This window comes from Tursiops truncatus, chromosome 17 (genome assembly GCF_011762595.2).
Source record: "Tursiops truncatus isolate mTurTru1 chromosome 17, mTurTru1.mat.Y, whole genome shotgun sequence".
In the NCBI taxonomy this organism is placed as follows: domain Eukaryota; kingdom Metazoa; phylum Chordata; class Mammalia; order Artiodactyla; family Delphinidae; genus Tursiops; species Tursiops truncatus.
Genome location: NC_047050.1, coordinates 30,181,648 through 30,201,057, shown reverse-complemented (window position 1 = coordinate 30,201,057; position 19,410 = coordinate 30,181,648). Strand labels below are relative to the sequence as shown.

Here is a 19,410-nt window from a genome sequence, read left to right as displayed (position 1 = left end):
CTTATACCTGGAAGAGTGCAGACCTCTAAAGGAGTCTGGTCTCCAAGAGAGAAATCTGCCACCAGTGGCTTTAACAACAGACATTCTGACATTTGTCACTCAGTATTATTCATATTGAGACTTTCCTCTTTCTGGATGCCATCTGTCTATCTGCATGGGATGGACTGACTGGCTGTTGCTTAGCAGTAGTTTCTGAACAATTGTTTGGTGTTGGTCTCACATTTCATTTCCTATTTTAACCATAAGTAGGTCATAAATCCAATTTGGTGAGCATTAATAAGTATTTTATTTTAAATAAAATAGAATAGAATGGAATACAATAGAATATATAGAACAAAATAAAAATAGAAAAAAAATCAAGGCACATTTACCTATGTAAGTTTAGGTATTGTTTCATTATAGTTTTGTTTTGGTTACTTGTAAGTGTGTGTGTGTGTGTGTGTGTGTGTGTGTGTGTGAGAGAGAGAGAGAGAGAGAGAGAGAGAGAGAGAGATAGAGAGAGAGAGAGGGAGGGAGAGAGAGAGGATAACAATATTAAATGTGTTTATGCCTGAGGATCATAGTAAAAAAGAAATTCCATGACTTCTATTATGGGATAATAGTCTAGAATCTTAAGCAACCTCTGTTGAGAGTACACTTTTTTGACCACTTAAGAAACATAATCTTGCTTTATATGGGACTTGCTCTGATATAGTGTAGTATAAATGTTTTATGTAAAGAGACATTGAGGGAAGAAATTTGCAAGCCTGACATCAAACCTGGAGACTTGAAATTCAAATCTGAAATTGAGCCTTGAGGGTTCAGATTAATTTCTGACTAGCAAAATGCAATTTATTTTTTTAAGTCACCATAAAATTATACCAAAAAAAAATCGAATAGCTTTACCAAATGACAATTTGAGTAAAAACCAGTCATTAGATGTGAAATACATTTCCCATAGCATACACTTGGGTTTTTAATGAAAAGAAAGGTACTTGTAAAGTGCTAGTGTGTATTTTGTGCAACCTCAAATGTTTGGGGGAATTTTTTTTTTTAATTTGCCTGGATGGTGCAAAACAGAAAGTCTTGCTTATCTCTCAATGTACACTGTAGCACAAAAGAAAATTAAGCCACTGGAAGGGTATTATGAGAAAGAAAAAAGTCAAATTATTCATTTAAAGTTTGACTGACCAAAGCTCCAATGTTTATAGTTTGTAGTTTTTACAATGCCATTATTATTATTTCAACTCAACAAAACAAGTTATTGAAACATTGAACTGGAATTATGATCGATGTACTACAATCAATAACATGTAAAATTTAAGAAATATTTGTTCCATCAATCCATGAAGACAAGGCTTTCCCAAAACCAGTAGTACAGGAAATCCTCAAAGATGATCACAAAAACCTCTCAGCCTTCTGTTGTTATGGTATGAAAGCAGAAAACAATGTACATATTCAATTACTTTCCTAAAAATAGGTACATTATAATTCTGATGCTGAGCACTAATATTTATGGAACATTTATTCTGTACCTGAAACTCTGCTAAATTCTTTTCATAGATTATCTCATTTAATGCATGAAACCACCTTCTGGAGTATTTAGTATTATTATCCTTGTTATATGGTTAAGGAAACTGGGAGAAATAAAACTTTCTGTAGGTTCCAGAAAACATGGGAACTATCTGAATCAACTCAGACCTACATGGATCAACACTGCAGACTTTCTCTTATATCATGTTTCCTCCCTCCCTCTTTCCTTCTTCTCCCTTTCTTCCTTTCTTTTCATTTTCTCTCTTCTTCCCTTCTTCCATCTCTCCTTTTTTCTCTCTCTCTTTCTGTTTCTGTGACTCTTTCTATCTGAAATTTTAGACTCAATGCCATCTTACTCAGAGGACATTGACTATCTGTTTCTTTCCTCTTACCTGTTCTCCACCCAGAGAAGTTAGCAACTACTCACAATCTGTCCTATACTGTACAATAATACCTGTCATATAATCTAAGTCAACTATGGGGAATAATATTTGAAAATTACAGACTTTCACATATGCTTGAAATTAACTTCAGGCGTATTTTGTGGAACTACTTATCTAATATTTAAATATTTGTTAGCCAAATGCTCAACCATTTTGATAGTTAAATCTTCCAGTAATAGATAGCTTACTTCTAACTTTGAGCATGGCTATTAAAACAAATATTCATATTAAAGTGAAATGCGACCTTATGGCTTCATTCGTCAAACAAATATTGAGTGATTATCATATGCCAATCACAGTTTAGGTCCTAAGGATACATCAGGGGAAAAAACAAAACAAAACAAAACAACGATCCCAGAATTTGCAGAGCTTCTACTTTCTTCTCAGTTAGGCCATAATAAGGATATTTACATTATTTTTGTCATGTTCATCTTTCAGGTGTTAAATGATAGGTCTTATGTACATCTTTAATCTTCTTTTCCCTAAATAAAATACTCTCTGTTAAAGGGATATATGTGGAGCATAGTTTAAAGCCTTACCATTTACACTCATCTGGAAGCTAAGTATCCCTCAGAGTGGCACAAAAGGAGTATATCATAATGTCAAAGTAAAATAGAATATTGATATGTTTAATCCAGATAATCCATAGACAAAATGAGCTGTTTGAGTTTTGGATGTTTTCTTATACAAATGTACTAGATTTAAGGCCTGATGAATTTTGGTGAGTTATTGGATTAGGTAACATTTCTTAGCTAGCACATGTCTCTCTTATTTTTATAAAACTTGAGGTTTTTATAAAAATAAATCCTGAGTGGAGGTTATTCATAATTAGTTCCTATTCATCTTATCCTTCTACCCATGAGCTTTTCCCCCAGAATTATCTATTTTAGGTTAAAAAAATCTTTTCTAAGTATCAGTTGATTTCTTGCAATAGATTTGCATGCACAAACACAACTACAAGGGAACAATGAATGAACAAGAACTATATACTCTGGCCAGGTTTGTTCTATCATTTTTCCACAATGAATAGTCTTGATACTTGATGAAAGAGAGACAGGACCTTTGAGGAATAAAACCTTAACATCCATTGTGTCAGGACACTTTTCTGTCAGTGACATCAATTTCTTTGGAAATCATCACTCATCTTTAGCTTAACCCATGCCCTTCAGAAGGGCATGATTCAAGTGTCAGAAATGCATGTTCTCCTCACACACAAAGTGAAAGTCACCTTGGAATGAGAACTACAGGTGTGTTTGAGGCCAGAAAATACAGAAACATGTTGACCAAAGATTTTTCTAAAAGATCTGAGATCAACACATTTAAAAATATATGTATAAAGGGACATATGCATTAAATATATATAAATACATTTATATGTATCAATTTTTTTCATCTCTTTAGTTTTGAAACTGCCGATTCTGCTACCAAGGAGAATTCTGAATCCAATGACTTGTATCTTTATGTGAAGGACATGTGAAAACACATAGTGAAGATGGCCATGTGGCTACCGAAGGCAGAGACTAGAAAGATATAGCTCCATTCTTTTGCTATCCCATGGGGAATATCTATTCTTCCCTGTCTAACCACTATATTTTGGAGCACATAACTTGCTTTCTAGTTTCACAGGTCCGCAGATGAAGAGGAGTTTTGCTCCAGGATGGATCATTTCCAGAGTCTCACCTACATCTGATTTAGGTGATTTTGGTGGTGAGATATGGAACTTTTGAGTTGATGAAATGGGTGAAGACTTTCAGGGATATTAGAATAGAGTGAACATATTGGGCACAAGGGACAGATGTGAATTGGGGGGTCAGACTATATTGGGTTGAATAGTGTACTCTCAAACATATGTCTACCTGAAAACTCAGAATGTGACATTATTTGGAAATCTGGTGTTTGCAGATGTAATTAGTTAAGATATTGATTGGTGTCCTTTTAGAAAGCCTATGCGAAGACACAGGAGAGGATGATGCCATGTGATGAAGACAGAGATAGGAATTATGCAGCCACAAGCCAAGGAATCCAAAGTATTGCTGTTAACAACGAAAAGCTAAGAAGAGGTAAGGAAATATTTTTCCCTAGAGTCTTCAGAATAAGCATGGCATTGTTGACACCTTGATTTTGGATTTCTAGCCTCCAGTATGGTGAGAAAATATATTTCTTTTTTTTTATACTTTTATTTAATTTTTTTTTTACACAGCAGGTTCTTATTGGTCATCAATTTTATACACATCATCAATTTTATACACATGTCAATCCCAATCACCCAATTCATCACACAAACACCCACATCATTGCACCCCTTTTGCCGCTTGGTGTCCATACGTTTCTTCTCTACATCTGTGTCTCTATTTCTGCCCTGCAAACCGGTTCATGTGTACCATTTTTCTAGGGTCCACATATATGCGTTAATATATGATATTTGTTTTTCTCTTTCTGACTTACTTCACTCTGTATGACAGTCTCTAGATCCATCCACGTCTCAACAAATGGCCCAATTTTGTTCTTTTCTATGGCTGAGTAATATTCCATTGTATATATGTACCACATCTTCTTTATCCATTCATCTGTCAATGGGCATTTAGGTTGCTTCCATGACCTGGTTACTGTAAATAGTGGTGCAATGAACATTGGGGTGCATGTGTCTTTTTGAATTATGGTTTTCTCTGGGTATATGCCCAGTAGTGGGATTGCTGGATCATATGGTAATTCTATTTTTAGTTTTTTAAGGAACCTCTATACTGTTCTCCATAGTGCCTGCATCAATTTACATTCCCACAAACAGTGCAAGAGGGTCCCCTTTTCTCCACACCATCTCCAGAATTTATTGTTCGTAGATATTCTGATGATGCCCATTCTAACTGTTGTGAGGCAATACCTCATTGTAGTTTAGATTTGCATTTCTCTAATAATTAGTGATGTTGAGCAGCTTTTCATGTGCTTCTTGGCCATCTGTATATCTTCTTTGGAGAATTGTCTATTTAGGTCTTCTGCCCATTTTTGGATTGGGATGTTTGCTTTTTTTAATATTGAGCTGCATGAGTTGTTTATATGTTTTGGAGATTGATCCTTTGTCCGTTGATTCATTAGCAAATATTTTCTCCCACTCTGAAGGTTGTCTTTTCATCTTGTTTATGGTTTCCTTTGCTGTGAAAAAGCTTTTAAGTTTCATTAGGTCCCATTTGTTTTTATTTCCATTACTCTAGGAGGTGAATCAAAAAAGGTCTTGCTGTGATTTATGTCAAAGAGTGTTCTTCCTATGATTTCCTGGAAGAGTTTCATAGTGTCTGGTCTTACATTTAGGTCTCTAATCCATTTTGAGTTTATTCTTGAGTATGGTGTTAGGGAGTGTTCTAATTTCATTCTTTTACATGTAGCTGTCCAGTTTTCCCAGCACCACTTATTGAAGAGGTTATCTTCTCTCCATTGTATATCCTTGCCTCCTTTGTCATAGATTAGTTGACCATAGGTGCATATGTTTATCTATGGCCTTTCTATCTTGTTCTATTGATGTATGTTAATGATTTTGTGCCAGCACCATATTGTTTTGATTACTGTAGCTTTATAGTATCATCTGAAGTCAGGGAGTCTGATTCCTCCAGCTCCATTTTTTTTCCCTCAAGACTGCTTTGGCTAATAGGGGTCTTTTTTGTCTCCATACAAATTTTAAGATTTTTTTTCTAGTTCCATAAAGAATGCCATTGGTAATTTGATAGGGATTTCAGTGAATCTGTAGATTGCTTTTGATAGTAGAGTCATTTTCACGATATTGATTCTTCCAATCCAAGAACACTGTTGGTATCATCTTTAATTTCTTCCATCAGTGTCTTATAGTTTTCTGCATACAGGTCTCTTGTCTCCCTAGGTAGGCTTATTCCTAGGTATTTTATTCATTTTGTTGCAAAGGTAAATGGGAGTGTTTCCTTAATTTCTCTTTCAGATTTTTCATCAGTAGTGTATAGGAATGCAACAGATGTCTGTGCATTAATGTTGTATCCTGCAACTTTACCAGATTCATTGATTAGGTCTAGCTGTTTTCTGGTGGCATCTTTAGGATTCTGTATGTGCACTATCATGTCATCTGCAAACAGTGACAGTTTTACTTCTTCATTTCCAATTTGTATTCCTTTTATTTATATTTCTTCTCTGATTGCTGTGGCTAGGACTTCCATAACGATGTTGAAAAGTAGTGGTGAAAGTGGACATCCTTGTCTTGATCCTGATCCTAGAGGAAATGCTTTCAGTTTTTCACCATTGAGAATGATGTTTGCTTTGGGTTTGTCTTATATAGCCTTTATTATGTTGAGGTAGGTTCTATCTATGCCCACTTTCTGTAGAGTTTTTTTTTTATCATAAATCGTTGTTGAATTTTGTCAAAAGCTTTGTCTGCATCTATTGAGATAATCATATGGTTTTTATTTGTCAATTTGTTAATATGGTGTATCACATTGATTTGCTTATATTGAAAAATCCTTGCATCCTTGGGATAAATCCCACTTAATCATCTTGTATGATCCTTTAATGTGTTGTTGGACATTGTTTGCTAGTATTTTGTTGAGGATTTTTGCATCTATATTCATCAGTGATATTGGTCTGTAATTTTCTTTTTTGTAGTGTCTTTGTCTGGTTTTGGTATCAGGGTGATGGTGGCCTCATAGAATGAGTTTGGCAGTGTTCCTTTCTCCACAATTTTTTGTAAGAGTTTGAGAAGGGGGGCTTCCCTGGTGGCGCAGTGGTTGAGAGTCCGCCTGCCGATGCAGGGGACACGGGTTCATGCCCCGGTCCGGGAAGATACCACATGCCGCAGAGCGGCTGGGCCCGTGAGCCATGGCCGCTGAGCCTGCGCGTCTCTAGCCTGTGCTCCGCAGCAGAAGAGGCCACAGCAGTGAGAGGCCCGCGTACCGCCAAAAAAAAAAAAAAAAAAAAAGAGTTTGAGAAGGATGGGTGTTAGTTCATCTCTAAATGTTTGATAGAATTCACCTCTGAAGCCATCTGCTCCTGGACTTTTGTTTGCTGGAAGATTTTTAATCACAATTTCAATTTCATTACTTGTGATTTTTCTCTTCATATTTTCTATTTCTTCCTGATTCAGTCTTGGAACATTATACCTTGCTAAGAATTTGTCCATTTCTTCCAGGTTGTCCATTTTATTGGCATAGAGGTGCTTGTAGTAGTCTCTTAGGATGCTTTGTATTTCTGTGGTGTCTGTTGTAACTTCTCTTTTTTCATTTCTAATTTTATTGATTTGAGTCCTCTCCCTCTTTTCTTGATGAGTCTGGCTAATGGTTTATCCATTTTGTTTATCTTCTCAAAGAACCAGCTTTAGGTTTTATTGATCCCTGCTATTGTTTTCTTTGTTTCTATTTCATTTATTTCTGCTCTGATCTTTATGATTTCTTTCCTTCTGCTAACTTTGTATTTTATTTTTTGTTCTTCTTTCTCTATTTCCTTTAGGTGTAATGTTAGATTGTTTATTTGAGATTTTTCTTGTTTCTTGAGGTAGGCTTGTATAGCTGTAAACTTCCCTCTTAGAACTGCTTTTGCTGCATCCCATAGGTTTTGGATCATCGTGTTTTCATTGTCATTTCTCTCTGTAGGTATTTTTTTTTAATTTCCTCTTTGATTTCTTCAGTGATCTCTTGGTTATTTAGTAACGTATTGTTTAGTCTCCATATGTTAGAGTTTCTTTACATTTTTTTCCCTGTAATTCATTTCTAATCTCATAGTGTTGTGTTCAGGAAAGATACTTCATATGATTTCAATTTTCTGACATTTACTGAGGCTTGATTTGTGACCCAAGATGTGATCTATCCTGTAAAATGTTTCCTGATCACTTGAGTAGAAAGTGTAACCTGCTGTTTTTGGATGGAATGTCCTATAAATATCATTTAAATCTATATGCTCTATTTTGTTATTTAAAGCTTCTGTTTCCTTTTTTTTTTTTTTTTTCATTTTGGATCATCTATCCATTGGTTGAAGTGCAGTGTTAAAGCTCCCCACTATTATTGTGCTACTATTGATTTCCTCTTTTAGAGCTGTTAGCAGTTGCCTTATGTACTGAGGTGCTCCTATGTTGGGTGCATATATATTTATAATTCTTGTATCTTCTTCTTGGATTGATCCCTTGACCATTATGTAGTTTTGTAGTGTCCTTCCTTGACTCTTGCAACATTCTTTATTTTAAAGTCTATTTTATCTGAAATGAGTATTGCTACTCCAGCTTTCTTTTGATTTCCATTTGCATGGAATATCTTTTTCCATCCCTTCACTTTCAGTCTGTATGTATCCCTAGGTCTGAAGTGGGTGTCTTGTAGACAGCATATATATGGGTCTTGTTTTTGTATCCATTCAGCAAGCCTGTGTCTTTTGGTTGGAGCATTTAATCCATTCACATTTAAGGTAATTTTCAATATGTATGTTCCTATTACCTTTTTCTTAATTGTTTTCGGTTTGTTTTTGTTTTTGTAGGTCCTTTTCTTCTCTTGTGTTTCCCACTTAGAGAAGTCCCTTTAGCATTTGTTGTAGAGTTAGTTTGGTGGTGCTGAATTCTCTTAGCTGTTGCTTGTCTGTAAAGCTTTTGATTTCTCCATCAAATCTGAATGAGATCATTGACAGGTCGAGTAAACTTGGTTGTAGGTTCTTCCCTTTCATCACTTGAAGTATATCATGTGACTCCCTTCTGGCTTGTATAATTTCTGTTGAGAAATCAGCTGTTAACCTTATGGGAGTTCCCTTGCATGTTATTTGTCATTTTTCCCTTTTTGCTTTCAATAATTTTTCTTTGTCTTTAATTTTTGCAGATTTGAATACTATGTGCCTCTGCATGTTTCTCCTTGGGTTTATCCTGTATGGGACTCTCTGCTCTTCCTGGACTTGGGTGGCTATTTCCTTTCCCATGTTAAGGAAGTTTTTGACTAAAATCTCTTCAAATATTTTCTCTCATCATTTCTCTCTCTCTCCTCCTTCTGGGACCTCTATAATGCAAATGTTGTTGTGTTTAATGTTGTCCCAGAGGTCTCTTAGGCTGTCTTAATTTCTTTTCATTCTTTTTTCTCTATTCTGTTCCACAGCAGTGAATTCCACCATTCTGTCTTCCAGGTCACTTATCCATTCTTTGCCTTAGTTATTCTGCTATTGATTCCTTCTAGTGTAGTTTTCATTTCAGTTATTGTATTGTTCATCTCTGTTTGTTTGTTCTTTAATTCTTCTAGGTCTTTGTTAAACATTTCTTGCATCTTCTCAATCTTTGCCTCCATTCTTTTTCCGAGGTCCTGGATCATCTTCACTATCTTTATTCTGAATTCTTTTTCTGGAAGGTTTCCTATCTCCACTTGATTAAGTTGTTTTTCTGGGGTTTTATCTTGTTCCTTCATCTAGTACATAGCCTTCTGCCTTTTAATCTTGTCTATCTTTCTGTGAATGTGGTTCTTGTTCCATAGGCTGCAGGATTGTAGTTCTTCTTGCTTCTGCTGTCTGCCCTCTGGTCTCTATTTTTTTCAGGGTACAGAGTTTGTGAAAATACCTTACAGTAGTCCAAGAAAACTAATATTCAGACATACAGAAACCTCTTTCTTTTACTTTTTTCTGTGGAATATCACATGATGAGCTTATTCCCTCTTAATATGACAGTGCATCCAATGACTACCTTCAACTTTTAGTTTTGCCTTCTCTATGCTAAAATCAACAAGTTCCTTTCAACATTTTTTATGTATTTTAATTATATGTTGGTTTCTGTACCTCAAAGACTCACAGTTTGTCAACTTCTTTTTAAAATATCACAACCACGACTAAACATATTCCAGATGTGGGATATCCAAGGGAAAGTAAAATATGTCTGAATTTAATCTCTGAAGAGAACAGTTCTATTATTTCCATGTAATAATAATGTGAGACTTTTAAACAGTCATTACAGTGTTGAAACATATTAAGTGCATAATCTGCTAAGTTTTATAAATCTTTTTCCTATGAACTTTCTCAAATTCTGGTCATATCCAGAATACACTTGAGCAAGATTTGGGAACCAGTATATCGATTATTGTATTTTCTTGTTAAATCAATCTCAGTTTGAGGCTATACATTTAGTTATAGTGCTTATTTCTAATTTGAATTTTGAATTTCAGTACATAAGATCAATCCTCTACTTTTGCATTGCTTGAGAATTTGATAGGCATGCTGTCAATGTTTTCATTAAAGTTGCTGATAGAAATACCAAGTGGGTTAGGATAAATTTTATAAAAGTACCATCAAATACAGAGTTCAGTGGCATGTCAATATAATACTTTCTCCAGTGAAGCATCAACAAATTAATCAAATTATTTTAGGAAACTATTCACTCAGAGGAACCTACAGAATAATATTAATATTGGCCAATATTTTATCATATAGCCCACCAGAAAATTACCTAATGTAGCTTATATTTGGCAAACATTTAGCAATATTTACTTTATTAAATGAATTTCCCAATTAAATGACAATTTAAAAAATAAAATTAGGTTATTTTGTCTTGATTAATTTGAGGAAAAATTTCACTAAGTGTTCACCAAATATTTACTAACCAGTTATTTAATATGATATTCCAAATTATTAGTGTTCTGAAAGATATTAAATACATTATTGGAAGAAAATTAAAGTCTCTCTATATACATATATTTGAGAAATATTCATTTCCTTTTGATGTCTCATTGTATACTAGATAATACATTGATATTAATAAGGACAATAAATTCTGCAACAAAAGAACCTCTTTAATTTTGTGTGATGAAAAGTTTCATGGAACTACATAAATGGAAAATATTTTTACTCTAGAACACTTTTTAACCTCTATTCCAAGTAATACATTTGAGAAAGTGTTAAGTATGCCATTAGTACTCAAGACGTTAATATGAATTACTTAATCATGTGAGTCAGAATGATGCAGAAATGCTCTCTCTGGATCCCCTTTGAAAGAAAAACTTCTACACAGTTGTGGAGAATGCAGTCAGTACACTGCCTCTAGTTGACAGCTCTAGACAGTGCTATGCACAAGTTCACAGCTCCTAGCGGAGTCAGCATGTGTTGACTGAACAAAGTAGGGGTACACAGTTTTGGTCATTTATGCCCAATGTAACACTGCTCTGATGGGCAATGTTTGTTTCAGAACTCCCTGCTGGGTTGGCAGAAGTTATTCTGCCTTCATTTCAATTCAACTTCTTTTCCTGCCTAATCCTACCTCCTCCCCTTCTTCTTTTAAGTGTTAATCCCATATTTTGCACTCCAAATTCTATCTCAGCACTTGCTTCTTGAAAATGTCTATAGGTTGAAAAGCAACATATTTTTTAAAATTATTTGAGATAATTTTCTTTGGGCAAATATATTTTAGTGAAAAGTAGAAGAAGGAAAGTTCTAGCATAGAGGCAGTGCTTGTTAGAGCAGAGAAGCCTGGAGAGGTACCCGCCATTGTGGATTTGACACATGAACAAGGAAGCTCTAAACTACATATGTATCAAGGCAGGAACAGTAAGGAGAAGAAAAAGAATGATTCCAAAGACAAATATAGTTGCAATTTAGCTACATTCTTCTGGTTGACCTAATGATAGTTCTAGCATGAGGTGTTTCTCTGGTCTCGGGGCCAAAGGCAAAGCCAACCTTAATTTTAACCAAGACTATAAATTAAGGTCTGGACCACATTGTCAGTACACTTCACTATCTTGCCTAATCTCAGACCTCTGCTGAAATTAGCTGCATGACTAGCTGAGGGAAGTGGTGATACTGATTCAGCAGAAATATTTTTGGACTGAGATTTCTATGAAAACAAATAAACTAGTCATTCATGGGAAAATAAAATACGTTTAAACCCACTGTTGGGATAAATTGAATCAATTCATTGGACCATCTAACCAAGAAAGCAGTTCTAAAATCTATGAAACTATTATGGAAATAAATATACACAAAGTCATATCTAAAACAGATATAAAATGCTACTTCAGCTATTACATGTTGAATCAACTCCTTAATTTGGTTCTCAAGTACACCATGTACCTGTAGAACAGTTTTTTCAGTGCACCCTATTGGCCAACAAAGTGAGTCTCTCCTTGACCCCTATGCAGAAGTCTCTCTCAAAGAGACATATGTCATTTGAAATATTTAAGAATACTGACTGCTTTTTCAATCAGGCTTGTGTCTTGAGAGAAGGAGATGCCTTATTTCTTCTTTGGTTAGATATCTAGATACTGAATATACTTTCATAGATCCAGAAAATAAATCAATTTACTTCACTTCAAAAACTAGATTTAAGAATTAGTAGTTTCATTCATATTTTTTGAGTAAAGTTTATTTCTTCACAGCTAATAGACATGAATCAACTCAGAAACTATCAGAGACTTACAGAGTTTAGTTATTTGTCTATTCACAAATTTGAAAGTTGAACATATTTTCAATGAAAACTAAACCTAATGAAACTTAATAATGGCCCCTCTCAGAAAACTAAACAAATTTTCTACTTCAAATCTACAGGCTCTCCTATATTATACTCTCAAAGGATTTCTGTGGATATAGAGTATGAGAAGTGATTTACGAAGATTTATAAAAATGCAAGATGTCACAATGCATTGTAATTATTTGTTCTTGGAGTCAAACTCAGGTTCAGCTCTAAGAAAGACTCTTTTGTTCCTTTGATAGTAGACTTTATAAGTACCTTTACTGAGTGATTTCACTGTTGTTCTAAGAAATATTTTGAGGCCCACAGCTGCTGAGGAGATATTGAGCCTCTGGGAACACACACAGGCTTCTAGGGAAATTACTTGGAAGAAGAAGAATGTTACTCTATTTATAAAGATGGATAAGATATTTTGGTTATCATGACATCAACAGAGAATGGAGAAGAAATTAACGTGTTCTCACAGTCTTCTAGGCCTCTGTTAGATCTGTTACATATATTATTTCAGTATCCTTATCAATTGCAATAAACTAAATGAGTAGTAGACCAAAATTTAAGGTTAGGGAATTAGGTGTATAATATTCCCAAGACTTCCTATTTTCTAATTTGTAGAGATTTGACATGAACTTGTAAAATTGGTGTCCTTTCTACTTCATTAAGCTGCCTCCATCAATAATGTGACTTCCATCAATAACATTTTATGTTTAAAACCAGATTTTTTTAATTGTATGTTTATCTAGATTTATTTTCAGAGTTAAAAAAAGCAAAAGCTTGGTAGGATTTTAAAGTTGTCAAAATAAAAATCTGAAGAGAGAGCATTTTTTATATTAGTACTTTTATTTCTTATTTTTTTTTACTTAATTTTTAAAAATTTTTATTGAAGTACATTTGATTTACAATGTTGTGTTAGTTTCAGGTATAAAGCAAAGTGAATCAGTTATACATATACATATATCCACTCTCTTTTAGATTCTTTACCCATATAGGCCATTATGGAGTATTGAGTAGAATGCAATACTTGGGCTATACAGTAGGTCCTTATTAGTTATCTATTCTACATATAACAGTGTCTATATATCAATTCCAATCTTACAATTTATTCCTCCCCGCCATCCCCTGGTAGCCATAAGTTTATATTCTATATCTATAACTCTATTTCTGTTTTGTATGTAAGTTCATTTGTACCCCTTTTTTAGATTCCACACATAAGCGATACCATAATTTTATATTAGTACTTTTAAATCTATGTTTTCAATTTACTGGTAGTTAATGAACAATATACACATTTGAGTGAACAAACCAATATATAAATTTTTACTATAAATCAACAATTTAATAATGGAACAATAAAGAAATCTCCTGAACCATAATACATTACAATAATTGGTGGCAGTGATGGTTGACTGCTACTTCAGTCAATTTTATTAAAACTGTGCCAGTTATTTGACTTCTCTAATACTCTTCTGTTCAGAGATATTTCTCCATAGACCTCTTGTTTGTATAACAAACAATCTTGGAAGATAGACATGGTATCACTTTCTAGAGCAAATGGCAGATTTGCTCACAGCCTGAGTATATAAAGACTTTACCTCTTTCTAGAGCAGGAGGCAGGCACACTTACTGAGACCAGGTGCAGATTCACAACACCCAATATCTCTGGCAGTCAAGGAAAGACTGATATCTCTTCCTTCCCGCATCACCATCACCACAAAAAAGGAAAGCCAGCACCTTATTGACCATGTTGCATATTGAAGATAGAATGTGCTTGACTTGGGGATTCTACTTGTTCTTTATACTGGTTATCTCATAATTTGACATCTGTTGTCTGAGATCCACATAAGTAGGTTGCATTGGAGGAGGTTCAGCAAGCCCTGACATGATCTTTAACTTTGGAGCTCTTTAGCCATAATCAACCTTTTGATCTATAACTCTTTGACTAATGGTTTTGCAGATCAGAGCCTTTGGTAAAGGAAGGTAGCCTCCACCTAGAGAAACCTTTTAGGATGTTTTACTCATTATCTCCCTGACACAGCTGTTAGATACATACCATCTGAAAAGGAGTGTTGTTATGAACCTTGCTACTGGGCTGCTATCAAGACAAAATACCTGCTCCATGGAGGCTTTGTGACTCTCTGGTATAATATTCTCATTTTGAGGTGAGTCAATTTCAACTCAATGACTAAAAAGTTAAAAGGGCTCTACAAGTTGCACTGGTGAAGTGGAAATTCAATATTCGGCAATACAGCAGGCCTGGTCTTAGTGGTATCTTGACTTTATCTGAAAAAAATAACAGCTATCCCTTCAGAGAAAATTTGTGTTCCACTCTGTCACCTGATGCATAGCCTCTGGCTCAATGGAGTCCTTGATTCATAGAGATTTACCTAATGCTTAAGCTTGGTTTGCTGATGGTTTGACTAAGCTAAAACTAGAAGGTGTAAACTAGGTTGACATACAATTTCAACTTACTGTCAGCTATACAGAAATAATGTTGGACCTGGTTACTCCACTCATGGGTAGAACTCTACTATTCTTATAGCTCTGGGCAATACTTTCTTTGATGAACCTTATTACATTTTTAATGAGCTTTTAAGTCTTGCCAGTGATGTAGCTCTTTGGTCTGCCACTTGGAAAACAAAACACTGGCAGATTAAAGACGAGCACCCTTCTTCTTCTTCTTTTTCTTTCTCTTCTTCTTCCCCTTCTCCCCTCCTCCCACCTTTTAATCCTCCTCTTCCCCCTCCTCCTTCTTCTTCCCCTCCTTCTCCTTCTCCTTCTTCTTCCTCTTCTTCTTCTCCACTCACCCTCCTCCTTCTGTTTTTGCAAAAGCCACTCACAGGGAACTGATATTTGACTCAGGATATTTGATCAACCCTTCATACATCCTGTCATACACAGGTATCTGATTTTGTCTTGTGTTAAAAAAAGCTTACTTAAAAATAAAATAACAAAAGACTTCTAAAACTACTTTTCTCACATCTTCCTGGTCTGCACACTTCAGTAAGGCAATTTTTGTTCATTGAATACAGCTGTCCCCAGAAATGAGTCATCTCCTCTAGTCTAATTCCTGGCTAATTCTCATGACAAAATGGGTGGAGAGTTATATAGACCTATTTTTAAAATTTGAGATTTAATCCATTCCTGAGCATAATAGTTCTTTCTTGTCCTTAACAACTCCAGGCCAATCTGGTGGGTTGGTACACCGAGTACAGCCAAAGAAGGCCTAGGGAATTCAACATAATTCTGGTACAAGCTCATGGATTCTCTTTTTGAATTGACATAGTTCTAGATCATAACTACAACAAAACTCATTTGACTACATTGGATCATAAGTCTCCCAATAGTGGCCTTCATTGGTGGCCATGAGGTGGTGGACAAACTGTGTCTCTTTAAGTTGTATATAAACCCTGTCCTTCTTGCACCTGACCATTTTGGACAAAAGGTCTGCATTCAAGCAAGATATAACTGAAGAAGAATTGAGCTTGTAGCTGCTAGAATGGGACATATGAAATTTGGGGGCTGGGAAATATAGGGAGAAAGCAATCATGGTGGTACATGGGAGGGAAAACCTCAGACTTTAGAAAACATGAGGATGTGGCTGACATTAATGATCTTTTTCTTTAAGGACCTCCCCTGAACATCACTCATTAAGAAAAACATTCTGATGTTGTTCCCACAAACTGCAGCATCAAGCACCTAAAATTAGTTGACTGCTATCTTTTGTCAGGAAACTCTGACCATGATTTGATTATGTAGCTCTCAGATGAGAGTTACATTTTTTTTTTTTGTCTTTCTCAGTCTGACTTATTTCACTCAGTATATATATATATATATATATATATATATATATATATATATATATATATATGCATATATATATCACATCTTCTTTATCCATTCATCTGTTGATGGACTCAGGTTGCTTCCTATCTTGGCTATTGTAAATAATGCTGCTATGAACATTGGGGTGCATATATCTTATTAAATTAGTGTTTTCATTTTCTTCAGATATACCCAGAAATGGAATTGCTGTATCATATGGTACTTCTGTTTTTAGTTTTTGAGGGACCTCCATACTGTTTTCCATAGTGGCTGTTCCAAATTACATTACCACCAACAATGTACTAGGGTTCTATTTTCTCCACCTTCTCACCAACGTTTGTTATTTTTGGTCTTATTGATGACAGGAGTGAGGTGATATCTCATTTTGGTTTTGATTTGCATTTCTCTGATGGTTAGTGATGCGGAGCATCTTTTCATGTGCCTGTTGGCCATCTGTGTGTCTTCTTTGGAAAAATGTTTATTTAGGTTTCCTGCCCATTTATTAATCAGGTTGTTTGTTTTTTTGATATTGAGTTGTATATGTTGTTTATATATTTTTAGTATTAATCCCTTATCAGTCATATCATTTACAAATATTTTCTCCCACTAGATAGGTTGTTTTTTCACTTTGTCAATGGTTTTCTTTGCTGCACAAAACATTTTAAGTTTGATTAGGTCTCATTTGTTTATTTTTGCTTTTGTTTCCTGAAGAGGAAGATCAAAGAAATATTGCTACAACTCATGTCTAAGGGTGTTCTTCTTATGTTATCCTCTAGTAATTTTAAATTTCTCATCTTACATTTAGATCTTTAATATTTTTGAGTCTATTTTTGTTTATAATGCATAAAATTTTTATAATTTTACTCTTCTACATATAGCTATCCAGTTTTCCCAGCACCACTTACTGAAGAGATTGTCTTTTCCCCATTGTATATTTTTGCCTCTTTTGTCATAGATTAATTGACCATATGTGTGTGGATTTATTTCTGGGCCCTATATTCTGTTCCATTTATCTATGTGTCTGTTTTTACGCCAATAACATACTGTTCTGATCACTTTGTAATACAGTTTGAAACCAGTCAGTACATGTGATTCCTTCAGCTTTGTTCTTCTTTCTCAAGATTGCTTTGGCTATTCATGGTCTTTTGTAGTTGCATATAAATTTTAGGATTAATTGTTCTAGTTCTGTGAAAAATGTCATGGGTATTTTGATAGGGATTGTCTTAAATCTGTAGATTGCTTTAGGCATTCTGGACATTTTAACAATATTAATTCTTCCAATCCATGAACATGGGATATCTTTCCATTTCTATATATCATCTTCAATTTCAAATTATAAGTATTTCTCCTTCTGAGTTGTTTATTCCTAGGTATTTTATTCCTTTGATGCAATTTTTAAAAGGATTGTTTTCTCTTTCTGATAATTCATTATTAATGTATAGAGAAACAATGTGTTTCTGCATATTAATCTTGTATTCCACAACTTTACTGAATTCTTTATTATTTCTAATAGTTTCTGGGTGGAGACTTTAGGGTTTTCTCTATATAGTATCATGTCATCTGCAAACAGTGACAGTTTACTTCTTCCCTTCTAATTTGGATGCCTTTATTTATTTTTCTTGTCTGACTGCTGTGGCTAGGACTTCCAATACTATGTTAAATGAAGGTGACAGGAGTGGGCATCCTTATCTTATTCCTAATTTTAGGAAAATCTTTCAGCTTTTTACCATTAAGCATAATGTTAGCTGTGGTTTGTCATAAATGGCCTTTATTATGTTGAGATATGCTACAACTTTACCAACTTTGATGAGTGTTTTCATCATGAATGGATGTTGAATTATGTCAAATGCTTTTTCTGCATCTGTTGAGATGATCATATGATTTCTTTGCTCTGTTAATGTGTTGTATCACACTGATTAATTTGAGGATACTGAACCATCTTTCTATCCCTGCAATGAATCCCACTTGATCATAGTATATCATCATTTTTATATATTGTTGAATTTGGTGTGCTAATATTTTGTTGAGGATTTTTCTATCCATATTTTTTAGAAATATTGGTCTGTATTATTTTTTTGGTTTCTTTGGTTTTGGTATTAGGGTAATTATGACATTGTAGACTGAATTTGGGGGTGTTCCATCCTCTTCAATTTCTGAAATAGTTTGAGAAGGATAGATATAATCTGTTCTTTATATTTTTGTTAGAATTCCCCTGTGAAGCCGTCTGCTCCTGGACTTTTGTTTGTTGGGAGTTTTTTGATTACTGATTCAATTTCACTCCTATTCTGTTCAGATTATCTATTTCTTCCTGATTCAGTTTTGGAAGACTGTATGTTTCTAGGAATGTATCCATTTCTCCTATGTTGTCCAATTTGTTGCCACATAACTGCCTGGGGTATTCTATTATGATTTTTTTGTATCTCTGTGATATTGGTTGTAATTTCTCCTCTTTCATTTCCTATTTTGTTTATTTGGGTCCTCTTTCTTTCTTAATGAGGATGGCTAAAGCCTTACCGATTTTGTTATTTTTTTAAAGAACCAGCTCTTGATTTCATTGAACTTTTCTATTGCATTTTTGTCTCTAATTTATTTCTGCTCTGATTTTTATTATTCCTTTCCTTTGCTGACTTTGGGTTTTGTTTGTTCTTCTTTTTTTTTTTTTTAAATTCATTTAGGTAGTAGGTTAGATTGTTTAGGGAATTTCCTTTGCTTGAGGTAGGCCTGAATACAGTTTCCTCTTAGAACTACTTTTGTTGTAGCTCATAGATTTTTGGGAGTTATATTTTTATTTGTCTAGAGGTATTTTCTGATATCCTCTTTCATTACTTTGTTGACCCACTTGTTTCTAGATAGTATGTTGTGTAGTCTCCATGTGTTTGTGCTTTTCCCATTTTTCTTCCTGTACTTGATTTCTAGTTCTATACTGTTGTGGTTGGAAAAAATATTTAATATAATTTCTATCCTCTTAAATTTGTTGAGACTTGTTTTTTGGCCTACCATGTGATCTATCCTGGAGAACATTCCAAATGCACTTGAAAAGAATGTTTATTCTGCTCTTTTGGAATGAAATGTACTGTAGATATCTATTAAGTCCAACTGCTCTAATGTGTATTTTAAGGCCACTGTTTCCTTATTGATTCTTTTTGTGGATGATCTGTCCATTGGTGTAAGTGGGGTGCTAAAGTCCCCTACCATTATTGTATTATTAACTATTTCTTCATT

General features: G+C 34.5%; 1 pseudogene; it reads left to right on the top strand.

Annotated features, from left to right (window-relative positions):
* Positions 1-19,410, top strand: part of LOC101340084 (isoleucine--tRNA ligase, mitochondrial-like) — a 143,716-nt pseudogene that overhangs the window by 47,723 nt on the left and 76,583 nt on the right.